We start from the raw sequence: 13,492 nt of genomic DNA on the forward strand, positions 1-13,492 counted from the left end.
GTTGGCTGCTTGGAGTGCTACCTTAATATGTGAGGACACATCCTACCTCAGTAGCAAAGAAAGTCCTCTCAGAGCTAAGCAACATTGGTCATGGGCATGGGAATAGGATGACACATTAGCCACCACGGAGCAGGTCACTAAGATCCAAATGAAACAGTCTCTTAAATCTCTCTGAAAACTATTAAAGAACTAAATACCAGCATGAGACATTGTTATCTACAGTCCTTTCTAACTCTCCAATCCTGTGATTTCTACTGAGCTGGTCCCACACGGTGGACACCATATTACAGTAAATTTTTAATTATCCATACTTCAGTTATGTTTGTCCCAATCTTGCTTTCACATTCTCATTTACATGAGTAGAAAAAGCATGGCCTTATCTACTCTTCTTTGCTAAGCATAGAGCCCAGCAGGAGGCCGTTTAGAGAAGACTTAGTTTACAAATTCAAAGACAGAGCCTGTCCCATGTAGACTGCAAAGGAATGGCTCAGATGCTGTGCCGGCTCTTTGCTTTGAACAACTGTGCTCAAAACAGCATGAGCTTTGCAAAGGGAAGCAGGTGAAAAAAATGTATATTTCTTGTTCTTTCCTGTTTCATATTTTTACAAAGTTCCTTATTTTCTTTAAAGAACTATAAATTCAGAAATATAGCCATGAAGAAAAGCAATTACAAATAATAACACACAAGGCCACCTGTTTGGGATTTTGGATAATTTATATCCTAGTTACCTTTTGCTGATGAAAAAAGAAAAGCTATATTCACACTTTTTTCCTAAGGCTGTTTGGACCGAGACCATCAAATTTCTAGCATCTAAATTACTACTCATATTCATATTTGTCCTCTGGTGTTGGCTACTCAGCAGGTGCTACTGCTAAGTCAAAGGCCCCCAAGCTGGTAGGAGTATGTCCTTCCTTCTCTTGCCACTTGTTTCTAGCCTAAAAAGATGAGAGTTCCTTCAAATGATTCTTCACTTACATGGCTGTATGTGTGATTAACTCTATGGGAGCTCTCTGGATCCATTAGAGAACAAATACTCAGACAAACAGAAAACACCATCACCACCAAAAGGATTACCTTAATTATTAGGAGTTACTACTCCTGTGGTTCCTGTTACAAGTTACTGTTACTTTATTTACTCAAGGTATTAACTGGGTGCTACTCATTTTAGCATTGTGCATATTAATATCTCACGTTCTTGATTTTTAGGATTTTCCTTCTAATTCATAGAAAGTCAGAGCTTTAAGGGGAGCCTGAATACCCTCTTTTGACAGTTGGGCATAGCAAGGCCCTTGAAATTGGTGCAACTTGCCCAGGTCACTTCACCACCAAGTGACAGAGCAGAGGAGGAGTAAGGTCACCTCCCCAGGGCCAGAGGCACCCTGCTTCCCCCTTGTTACCCTGAGTGGCTTTTTCTCACTTTCATGTCCTTCCCAGCGGGCCAGGGCCTGCTGCACACCCAGCTCCCACCTCACCCCTGCAGAATCTCAGGCCAAGTCCCAGCAAGGATGACATAGAAATCCAGACAAGGATGAAATCATCATTTTCCTCTATTATTTTTCTAAATTGCCTTTTTCCTACCCATGACTAGGCAGTATTTTCTCACAGCTGGGGATGAACAAATTCAAAAAGATGTTCTCAAATACATGGTTTCCAAGAGAGAGGCCACTAAGTCTTGAAAGTATAAAATGAGCATTTTTGAGTGATTGCACAGTTCACAGAAATGCCTCTGGTGAGACCGTCATCAGCAGTGATTCACTGTGTGTGAAGGGTCACCGTGGAGACACAGTCACCTCATATTAGGGTATTGACCCTATTTTTCCTGAGATGGAATAAATGGCGAGGATGCACTAAGTGACAGAGGTCACCAGGCCCATCCAGTGTGATAAGGTACAGTTCTTTAACCACTTTGGTACCAACGTCGACTATAGTCATAGCCACAGATGAACACACACAGGGACTTTAGACGGCAGCCATGATATGAAGGCGCACAGCCGAGTGTCGACTTTAGCCGACATATCATGTTGTGATATGACTTTTCTAATTTTTCATTTCTCAAAATAAAATTGTGAACATTTAAAAATAACATAATGAAAACATATATGTATATGTTACCTATTCTGATTTACATTACAAGTAAAGCTGTCTGTAAAGTAAAACAAGCCTTCAGTGCTTTAAAGCTTTTCTCATCACACAGGAGCAAAACGGATTCGTCGTCAATGCACAGCACAGACTATCGAGTGGACTGTGAATGCCAACTGTGGGCAAGGTTTCGCGGCCGGTGAGCGCCGTACCGAAGTGGTTAAAGATGCTCTCATGGTCAGAAACAAAGTGAAACTTGGAATCACTGTGTTTCTTCTTCTCCTTCAGGATGAAGGGTTATTGTGCCCTACAGGCATAAACTGTCAGAAGTAAAGGCTCAATGTCAAAACTGTATCTTCTAGGATAGCAAGAAAATGTCCCTGATGAGGAAAATACAGTTTATTACAGTTCAATGGTGTTTGTCTTTATGCCCAGACATCTTTTTCTCAAAATAAAAACTGATTAAATGAGATTATACACTGTGTGCCTTAGGTCTGCTTGGGCTGCTATAACAAAACACCACAGACTAAGTAGCTTATAAACGACAGAACATTTATCTATCTATCTACTATGTATTTATCTATTTTTACAGTTTTGGTGCCTGGGAAGTCCAAGATCAAGGTGTTGGCAGATTTGATATCCTGCTCACAGATGACCTCTTCTCATTGCGTCCTCAGGTGGTGGAAGAGATGACGGAGCACTCCTGGGCCTCTTTTAAAGGTCACTAATCTCATTAATGAGGGCTCCACCTTTATGACTTAATCACCACCCAAGGCCCCTACATTCTAATACCATCCTAACCTTGGGGGTAGGGTTTCAACCTATGAATTTGGGGGTACACGACATTCAGACCATCACGTAGTACTGGAGCATAGCAGATACTCAACACACTACTTTAACCTTTGCATATGCAACTATCTTTTAGGTACTTTTTGGCTTAGCTACTTTAACAAAAAAAGTTTCAGTGGCAAAATTATGTTGTAATTAAAACCATATACACATAGCATCAGAAAACCCTCTCTGTCCATTTCTAGGCCAAATGGAATATTGTTTCCCCGCCTGCTCAGCACCTGATGTGCTTTACAGACTCACTTTCCAGGGCCTCATGTTTTGTAAGGTCCAGAATTCTATAGACCAGGGAATGTCGAAACAGATGGCTTGTGGAAAATACTCTAATTTCTGAAACTCACCAAGGGCAGAGTGAATAGATCACGTTTCCAATAGCCAGAGAGGAGAAACTTTGCAATATACTGGGGAAGAGTTCCCAGAAGTGTGTTGCCCCACAAGTGGGACTAAATCAGGGGTGGGGGACCTTTTCATGTTGGAGGGCTGCATTAATTTAGCTATAATCACATAAGGCAGCATTCAAGAAACTTCAATTAGACATACTTAAAAATGTACATTATTTTATAAAAATATAACGACTATGTACTTAATAATTTAAAAAAATTAAAACTATTTGTTAATTTTAATGTTAACAAGCCTCTTAATGACTTTGTTGTGTCTGCTTTTTGTTGGAAAGCATTTGAATATTTGGAGGCAGCATGGAAGTCTACAGTTTCAGTTAATCTTCTAGCTAGATATCAGCCGCTTGTGAACTTAAGGGCATCTTGATTTGGGTTAGGTAGGAGAATGTAGATTTGCATCAATAAGTGGTTGAAAAGTAAGAAAGCATTTTTCAGGCATGTTGCCAAAGGCGTGTGTATCCTACTGCATTTTTCCATATTTTAACTGGATCCTTCTTAGCATTAAACAATGACTTTAAAATGTCATCTATTGAGAGCTCAGTCGGTTCCATCTGTAGTTCTTTAGGTGACTTGCTGATATCAACTAGGTGAGGCTGAAATGCTAACTTGAGTGTGACGTCATGATTCTCAAAGTCAGTGAACGTTTCATTGTATTCTCCAATAAGTAGGTCTGTAACAGCTGCGTATTCTTCAAATGACTCACACATAGCATCCTGCTCATCAATGACCTTTGCTAACTGGGGAAAGTGTTCATATGAAATTTCCTTTTGAAGAAGAAGTGTTTTGAAAAAAGATAGCTTTTAGAAATGCTTGCATTTATTTTTTTGCCACATATCATATAAATCCTTAGTTCTACCTTGCAAAGAAATATTCAAGTCGTTTTGATTTGACATGATATCACACAGAAATGCTCCATACCTATAGAAATTTTCTTTTAATAATTCACATTGCTGATTCTGTTTTTCATAAAATTTAACTGTCTGTTCTCACAGAGATAAAATTTTGGCTAACACCTGTCCCCGGGATAGCCAAGGCACTTTAGAATGATATGGCAAATTCACACTGAATACCTGTAATCCCTAATCCCCAAGACACAGACCAGTACTGGTTCCTGGCCTGCTAGGAACAGGGCCACATAGCAGGAGGTGAGCAGTAGGTGAACAAGTGAGCAAAGCTTCATCTGTATTGACAGCTGCTCCCCACTGCTCACATCACCGCCTGAGCTCTGCCTCCAGTCAGATCAGCAGTGCCATTAGATTCTCATAGGAGCATGAACCCTACTGTAAACTGTGGTTGCAAGGGATCTAGGTTGCACACTCCTTATGAGAATCCATCTTCCCCATCCCCATCCATGGAAAATTGCCTTCCATGAAACTGGTCCCTGGTGCCAAAAAGGTTGGGGACTGCTGCTGAATACCTCATTGGTTAATTTTAACATGTTACAAAACCTACCATGCTTTGTTGCCTTTGCAGGAATATAGTTAACAACACTTATAACTTGTTGCAAAGTGTCACTTAAAATAGTAGCTTTAGCACTGAGACTTTGCTGAGACAAGATAAAATGAAAAGAAATGAGAGTATCTGGATCTGTTAATAGTTTTTTTTTAATCTCTGCAATAAACCCTTCATGTTTTCCTGTCATGGAAAGTACACTATTTAAGCATATACTCACTAAGTTTACCAAATTCAGTCCAACTTCACATTTCTCTTGAGAGTTATTGAAGATATCTATTCCCTGTGTTCTATTTGCAAGTGCGCCCAAAGCAAGTAACTTCGTAGCAAAGAGAATCTTCTGTTATGACCCAAATGAAGTGTAAAACCCATACCAAGTCAGTAGTATCAACAAGATTGAATAATGTATGTTTTCCTTTTGAAGTATTACATGAAGTTGTTCTGTTAACTTGAAGGCTAATTCATGCTGCTGATCAGTTATGGTTCTCCATGAAAAGGCAGTTGTTTGTACTTTGAAACACTGGGGTCTAAGCATCCTACAATTTTGACAATGCATTCTTTCACAATTTCTATGTCACTGAATGGCTTCCCTTTTTTCCCAAGTATATCAGCTACTTTCTAAGTTGTTTCAGTGGTATTATTTCCAGGTCTTATCGCTACTTGAAAGAATTATCTTTGCTCTTACTTTTCATCTTTTAATTTCTGAAATACAACCTTTTGTATCTCTCCCCCTAATTTAAAATATTTATGGGGGCTGAAGGAGAAGATGGCGGTCTCCACAGCAGTTAAAGTTCCTTGTAATTTTTGCTTGTTGGAAGAACTTGAAGAAGGACAAAAAGGAGTAGGCGATGGTACGGTTAGCTGGGGCCTAGAAGATGATGAAGATATGACACTTACAAGGTGGACAGGCATGATTATTGGGCCACCAAGGACAAATTATGAAAACAGAACATACTACTTGAAAGTAGAATGTGGATCTAAATACCCAGAAGCTCCTCCATCAGTTAGATTTGTAACAAAATTAATATGAATGGAATAAATAATTCCAGTGGGATGGTGGATGCAAGGAGCATACCAGTGTTAGCAAAATGGCAAAATTCATATAGCATTAAAGCTGTACTTCAAGAGCTAAGACATCTAATGATGTCCAAAGAAAATATGAAGCTTCCACAGCCACCAGAAGGACAAACTTACAACAATTAATTTTAGTGGATCTCAAACTTATCTTTTTTTTTTTTTTTTTTTTTTTTTTTTTTTTTTTTTTGAGACAGAGTCTCACTTTGTTGTCCAGGCTAGAGTGAGTGCCGTGGCGTCAGCCTAGCTCACAGCAACCTCAAACTCCTGGGCTCAAGCGATCCTCCTGCCTCAGCCTCCCGAGTAGCTGGGACTACAGGCATGCGCCACCATGCCCGGCTAATTTTTTATATATATCAGTTGGCCAATTAATTTCTTTCTATTTTATAGTAGAGACGGAGTCTCGCTCTTGCTCAGGCTGGTTTTGAACTCCTGACCTTGAGCAATCCGCCCGCCTCGGCCTCCCAAGAGCTAGGATTACAGGCGTGAGCCACAGCGCCCGGCCGTCAAACTTATCTTTGATCAACAACCTTCTACTCATGTTAATGTCTTGATTAAATATCACAATGCAAAATACCCACACATTAAGTAAAAGAATTCCACCTGGTAAACATAACCTGGACATTTGTATTAAATAAGAATATATTTAATATATGTACACCCATTATGTTTTCAGGTAACAGGAGGAAAAATGCAGCACAATTTTTTTTCTCTTGTTAATGCATTGTCATTTAAACATAAACCTGGAATACTCGAGACAGAATTCAGGTTTACAAGATGAAAGTGTGAAGAGGTGTCAGATGGCAGCGGAAGCATGTGTGTTTCTGAAAAGTAAAAATCCCAAGAAGGAAAAACAGAACTGGCATGCGTTATCCATCTTGCTTAGTGAAAGGGCTGCAGTTGACATTGTTTAAAGTAGCAGGTACAATGAATATTGTCACAAATTGTGTTAATTTTTGAAGCAGTGTGGGTGCTGACTACTAGTATCAAAAATATGTTCAGGATTGTTTTGATACCTGTATTTATAATAAAAAATGTGGGGAGTTTTAATGAGTTTCTGTTAAAAGCTGTTCCTGTGTGTTACATGTAACAGACATGGTAAATATTTGTTTACAGTCTTTGTTTAACAAACCACACATTTAAGTTTAAGTGAAGTCAAGAAAAAGGAAATAGGTGTACGGATATGTGATTTTGAGATTAAAGTTAGTCTTAAAATGTAAATAAAATGTGGGACGTGAAAAAAAAACAAAATATTTATGGTCCTTATGAGTGTTACAATGCTTATGAGCATTGAATTTCTTTAATGTTGATATTGCACTATCACAAAGCAAGCAAATCATCTTATCTTTAGCAGAAACAAGATAATATTGCAATTCACAATCATCAATAAAAATCAGTTGTCTTCCTTCAATGTTCTCTTGGTCTTCTTTGACATCATGGGCTATTAAGCAGACAGAATTAAAAAATACTGTTGAGCTGTACAACTATTCACAAATTCTACTTCAAACAGAAACACAGTGCACTATTGTCAAGAGTTGATAACAGAGTAGTGTACACGACCCCCCAAAAGACTCACTAACAGCCTCGTGCAGTAGTGGCATCAATCAGGCAGGGAAAGTTAGAACTATTAGGTCATTAATTATGAAATGTCCAATTTCCTTAAGTACTAAGTTTGACAGTTGATATCTCTGACATTTCACTTTGACACTTTTTATTTTTTGTGAAGGTACATCTTCATTCTTTCAAATGTACGTTTTGGTTTGCGATTATTTTTCAAATGTTTTTTAGAGCAATTTTTATGAAACCATGGATAAGTCAAAAATTCATGTTATTTTTGAATATGAGTTCCATCATGGAACCAATACAGCACAGACAGCTAGAAATACCAATGAAGTGTTTGGGAAATATATGGCTAATGAACACAGAGTATATCAATGGTTTGAGAAGTTCTGTTCTGGTGATTTTAAAAATCAGCCATATGGGCAACCTGAGACCAAGGTGAATAATGATGAGCCGAAAGCTGTAGTGGAAACGAATCCATCTCAACCTATGTGTGAATTAGCAGCAAGGTTTGATGTTACTATTCCAACAATATTGGACCATTTGAAACAAATTAGCAAGGTAAAGAAGCTAGATAGATGGGTACTACATGAATTAAATGAGCATCAGAAGAGAAATCATCTTGAAGTTTGCCTTTCTTTGTTGTCATGACATAAAGGCAAACCATTTCTATACTGTATTGTTACGTGTGATGAAAACTGTATTCTTTTTGACAATTGCAAGCATTCAGCACAATCGTTGGATAAAGATGAAGTGCCAAAAAACAGTCCAAAACTGCATATTCATCAAAAAAAGCTAATGGTGTCTGTTTGGTGGTCTAGTGCTGGTATTATTCACTACAGAGTCATGAAACTTGGTCATTCTATTATAGCGGATGTCCACTGCAACCAATTATATGAAACGATGAGGATGCTTGTGATTAAGTTGCTGATATTGGTCAATAGAGACAGTCTAATCCTCTTGCAAGACCGCATGTCATACAAACAATGCTGTTCAAACTACAAAGTTGGACTTGGAAGCTCTCTGTCATCCACTGTATTCATCAGACCTTGCATCAACTGACTAGCACTTCTTCTAGGCTTTGAAGCACTTCTTACAAGGAAAAATATTCAATTCTCAACAAGCTGTGGAAAACGCCTTTCATGATTTCATCACCACTCGCTTGCTTTCCAGGCTTCTTAGCTACTGGCATAAACCAGCTACCGTTAAGATGGGAAAACTGTGTTGATAGCTTAGGTGCATACTTTGATTAACTGTACTGCCTCTCGTTTTAGATATAATAAACTAACTTTTGATTCAAAATCAGACATTTCATATTTAATGACCTAATAAATCATAAGTATAGCAGCCATCAATTTAGCCCTTATGGCTTACTAATGTTCTAAGTGTATCAGTCAATCTGGGAGAAATATTTCACTGAAATTTATTTTATTCTTTGGTATTTTAAATATGTTCATTGTAAAAATAAAATAAAAATATAAAAGACAAAAATGTATTAATAAAAGTAGAAGGATTTGTTTTGTAAAATTTGGATTCAATCAAAAGGTTGCACTTAAGGACCTAGAAGGCCACATGTGGTCTTAAAGATGCAGGTTCCCCACCCCTGGACTAAATTACCTCTAGTCTAAAGGCTGCTTTGTTTTCTTTTTTTTTTTTTTTTTTTTTTTTTTTTTTTTTAGATCTAATCAACTGAGAGATAAAGGCTGCTTTGGACCCACTTACCCAAGTATGAAAGCAAGCCTTGAGAGAATCAAATTATTTCCAAGGAACTTAACTTCATCTCAGAAAAAAATCTTAAAAATATTTAAAGGAATACAACAAAAAAATCCTGCAACTGACAACATAAAATTCATAATGTCTGGCAACCAATAAAAAATTAATAGGCATGCAAAGAAACAGAAAAATAAGACCCATCATACAGGGGAAAATCAATCAAGAAAAGGAGACTCAGAAATGTCACAGATAAAAGAATTAGTAGATAAGCACACTAAACAGCTGTTATAAATATGCTCCATATGTACAAGGAGGAGGATGAAAGCATAAGCATGATAAGAAAAGACAGGGAAGATACAGTTTTAAAAAAGAGGTAATCTGGAAAGATAATGCTCAATTAGGAGAAAAATAAATCACAGATGTCAAATAAGGGAATTGGTGGTTGTGCTTACCCTTCATGTGCAACTATGATTGAAGACATAAAAGCTATACCATAGCCAGTCTAAGGACCAGGTATAAAAGTGACTTTTCCTGATATTATATATCTTTATATAATTATTTATATAAATGAATCAAATAATATACTCATTCAACTATATAGTTACTGAGCACTCAGCTCTATGTGTGATGATAGAGAAAATACAAAGATAAATTAGATATGGTTCTTATCCATAGAAGAAGTACAGCACAGTCTATTAGATAAATTATAGAATCATTATATAAGCACATAAGGTGATATATTTATAATTCAAGAACACAGTATGTAACATATAGCAAATTAGAAGGCTGCAGAATAATAAAAGTAAATAAAAACAAACGAAGGATACAGAAGAGGAGAAATCACTATGCAATGACTCCACATTTACAAATAAAAGGCTCTGACATTAACTCAGCACAAAAATCCAATATACAATAATGTGTACGCATGCATACACACATACACACACACACTTCTATCAGGCTAGGAACACTCAAACTAATTTTAATATGGAATTCAACTGCTTGGCTTTTCTTCTTGTTCTCTGCTGAATTAGAATGTCCCCTCTGAGCACCCAGCTCTATGGACACAATTTTCCCGTGTGGAATGCAAATATTTCCCCTCACTTCATGGAGCTGTTAAAGATACTGAAGCTTCTCTACTCTAGAGCAAATTAATGAAATTAGGGAATACATGTGTTTGTGGTATATACACACATACGCATCATATATTGTATGTAATATGTATATACTTAATATATATACATAAGTAAATATACATGTGATTATTTTAAAATATTTTCCTTAGTTTTGGTCTAGTAAGAAAGTAACCAGCATAGTCCAAAAGGCTAGTGAGTAGTACATATACCAGAATATGACAGGGCAAATAAATATTATGCTAATCAAGAGGTGGAAACTAGTATACTTTTTTAAAATTTCAGAATATTATGGGGGTACAAATGCTTTGGTTACATAAATTGCCTTTGTACTGCCTGAGTCACAGCTACAAGCATGCCCATTCCCCAGACAGTGGGCAGCACACACGTTAGGTGTGAATTTTCCCATCAAAAATATGGAACGCTTCATGAATTTGCATGCCATCCTTGTGCCGGGACCATGTTAGTCTTCTCTGTATCGTTCCAATTTTAGTATATGTGCTGCTGAAGTGCGCACCACTAGTATAAAATTTAAAAAAATATAGTTGTGGTAGACTAAAAAGAAGGAAAAAAATAATATTTTGATAGTTTAGAAGAAGTCAATCTAATACAAAGCAAGTAAATTTACCTTATCTATTCCATGGAAGATAAAAATGACTGTATTTCAAATGACTATATATTATATTAAGCATTTGACAAAGATTTTATAATATCTCTAGCCAACAAGGATATAAGCTATTGTCATTTGTGGAGAGTTATTTGAGAACAATCCTTGATTTGTTTTAAGTGATGTCAATTACCTTATGAAGGACAAGGTATAGGCAGAAGCAAACATGTTTTGAAACCATTTTCTATAATTTCTCTTATCTCTAGAAACACTGTAGCTACACATCATAAGCTCAGCACCAGAATGAAAGTTCCAGGAGCATGTGTGTGCATACCTGGCACCCCTCGCAATGCCTGCACGGGGCAGGTGCTCCATACTCCAGTCCCACCTGGATGTATCTAGACCATCTGCTTCCAGCACCTCTTTGTGGACAGCAGCCTCCTAGATGTAAACCCAGCCTCCCCTCTTGCCACTCTTCAATCCAATCTCTAGAAAAATAATTCAGGTACTTTTTTTTTAAGAAAGAAAAAAAACCCAAATAATCTCTCAATAGCTTACACTTCAAATAAAATCTGTACTCCATACTTTGGAAGGCATGATCTAGCCCTAGCCTATCCCTCCAGACTCATGTCAAGTGCCACCCTGCCAAGCCCCAGCATCCCCACCAGCCCCTTCTGCTCACATACACCCACCTTCCTCTTGCTTGAAAGAGACAAGCTACTATCATTTCAGGTCTGCATAGGGCATTTTCTGCTTTAAGAATTTTCTTATCTTTCCAAATTCCCCATGTCTTCCTGCTCTTCCCTACTGCTACCTGGATAGCTCTAATTTATCCTTCAGGTCTTAGCTTAAATATTACTTCTTTAGAGGAGCCTTTTCTGAAGCCCCTCTGATACCTCCAGGCAAAGTTAGGTTCCCCATTCCTCTTTATAATACCCCATAATTATAATTAATCATTGGTATAATACAATTATGTGATAACAACCTGCTTATTTAGAAATGCAAGTACTCCATAAGAGCATCACCTGTCATATAAATTGCTGTTTTTCTAGTACCTTGTAAAAACAAAAAACGCAGTTTGAACCTTCAGTAATATTGTGATGAATAAATATACCCATGTACTGTCCTAATGTCCTGGTGAGAAAAGGGTAAATAACTGTGCAAAGTGTAACAGAACTGTCAAAAATAAATGAAATCAGGTACATAAATTGTGAAACACAAGTCAAGGGCCTATTTGTTTTCTGACACTTGATAGAGAGAAATCTTTCAACAAGATGGAAAATAAAAACAAAAGAGAATTCTGAACATGTATTTTAGAGAAAGCCTCACTGCTATACACCAGGTTGCCTGTGTCCCTTAATCATGTCTATGTCAGAGAGTGTCACCATTAATATCTGAGGGGACTAAAGAACAGAAGTTTGCCAGTATGAGTATTATTTCCATTTTAAAAATGAGTATGTGGGATGGGTTATCCACAGACAGTCCTGAGTGTCTCTGTAAACTGAAGAGATGGGAATCAGGCAGGATTCCAAGATCACATTTTTTTTTTAAAAATCTCTGACCACTTCTCTCCCTGCAAACCTTGGAGCCCAGCAATAGTGGGAATCTAGTGGGACTCCAGAGAGGAAATAGATGGAGAGATTTGGAGACCCAACTGGAGGTTAGATTGAGACCACTGGGTGAGCAGCTGAGGGCCCTTTACTCATTTCATAGCAGAAGTGTGGCTGGGCATTAAGGTCCCCAGGGCGTCAGTAACCATCCATGTGCTGTGGCTGCCAAAGCCACGTCTCTATCCACCCTCCCTTCCTGAGCTGCTGACCCATAAATCTCACTGCTCACTGTATGCTTCCTTTCAACAGGTTCCTCAAACCCAACACATCCAGAAAGAAACTAGACATCTCCTCCACCATTCTTTTCTTTTAGCCGTGCCCACCTTCTCTTCTTGGTAAAGGGCCTCACCATTTCCCTAGTTTCCAAGGCTGGAAGGCCAGGAGTCACTGTCGATTCTTACCTCTCCTCACATTCCATTCAGTCAACATTTCCTGTTGTTGCTGCAATTCGATGTCTCAGAGTCCCCTCACATTGCTGCATCTCCACTACCAGGGTCATCACTGGCACTACTGCCATCATTCTCTCTCTCTGCTCTCCTGGCTGCCAATGTTTCCCTCCTCCCAACAGTCCTCTCTAGGGCTTGCAAACATGATGTGTAAAAATATAATTCTAACCTTACTACTCTTCTGCTCAATACTCTTCAGTGACATCCCACAGCACCCTTTGCCTATCAGTGGCATAACCACTTATCGTGTTGATTTGCATTTGCATATTAACTCTTATCTCTTTCTCCCACTAGACCCTACAACATGACAGTAAGGTCTATGTCTTATATTCCCAGTGTTCAGCACAACATCTGGCTCAATAAATCCCAGTTAAAAGAGTGATGCTTGAGGAGATGAAAGGATTTAACAAATGCCTCTTCATATCTGGGCATATTAAAGAGGATAAAGGTGTCCCTGGGAGGATTAAACAACCTAGGAAAGAAAGTAGAAAAAAAATATTCTGAGGAAGCAGAGAAGGATTAAAACAAGTGGAAACATCCATGAATGGGCAAGGGTAATGAGGATGACAG

At 38.0% G+C, this 13,492-nt stretch overlaps 1 protein-coding gene, 1 non-coding gene and 1 pseudogene across 9 annotated transcripts in view; 1 reads left to right on the forward strand and 2 right to left on the reverse strand.

Annotated features, from left to right (window-relative positions):
• Window positions 1–13,492, reverse strand: part of ENOX1 (ecto-NOX disulfide-thiol exchanger 1) — a 511,925-nt gene that overhangs the window by 170,387 nt on the left and 328,046 nt on the right. The window lies entirely within an intron of this gene.
• LOC142874862 (ubiquitin-conjugating enzyme E2 variant 2 pseudogene) lies at window positions 5,546–5,982 on the forward strand (annotated as a pseudogene).
• On the reverse strand, window positions 10,670–10,776 carry LOC142875284 (U6 spliceosomal RNA). The gene has a single exon (XR_012922680.1). It is a non-coding gene; the product is annotated as a U6 spliceosomal RNA (small nuclear RNA).

Source organism: Microcebus murinus, chromosome 13 (genome assembly GCF_040939455.1).
Source record: "Microcebus murinus isolate Inina chromosome 13, M.murinus_Inina_mat1.0, whole genome shotgun sequence".
NCBI classification, from domain to species: Eukaryota; Metazoa; Chordata; class Mammalia; order Primates; family Cheirogaleidae; genus Microcebus; species Microcebus murinus.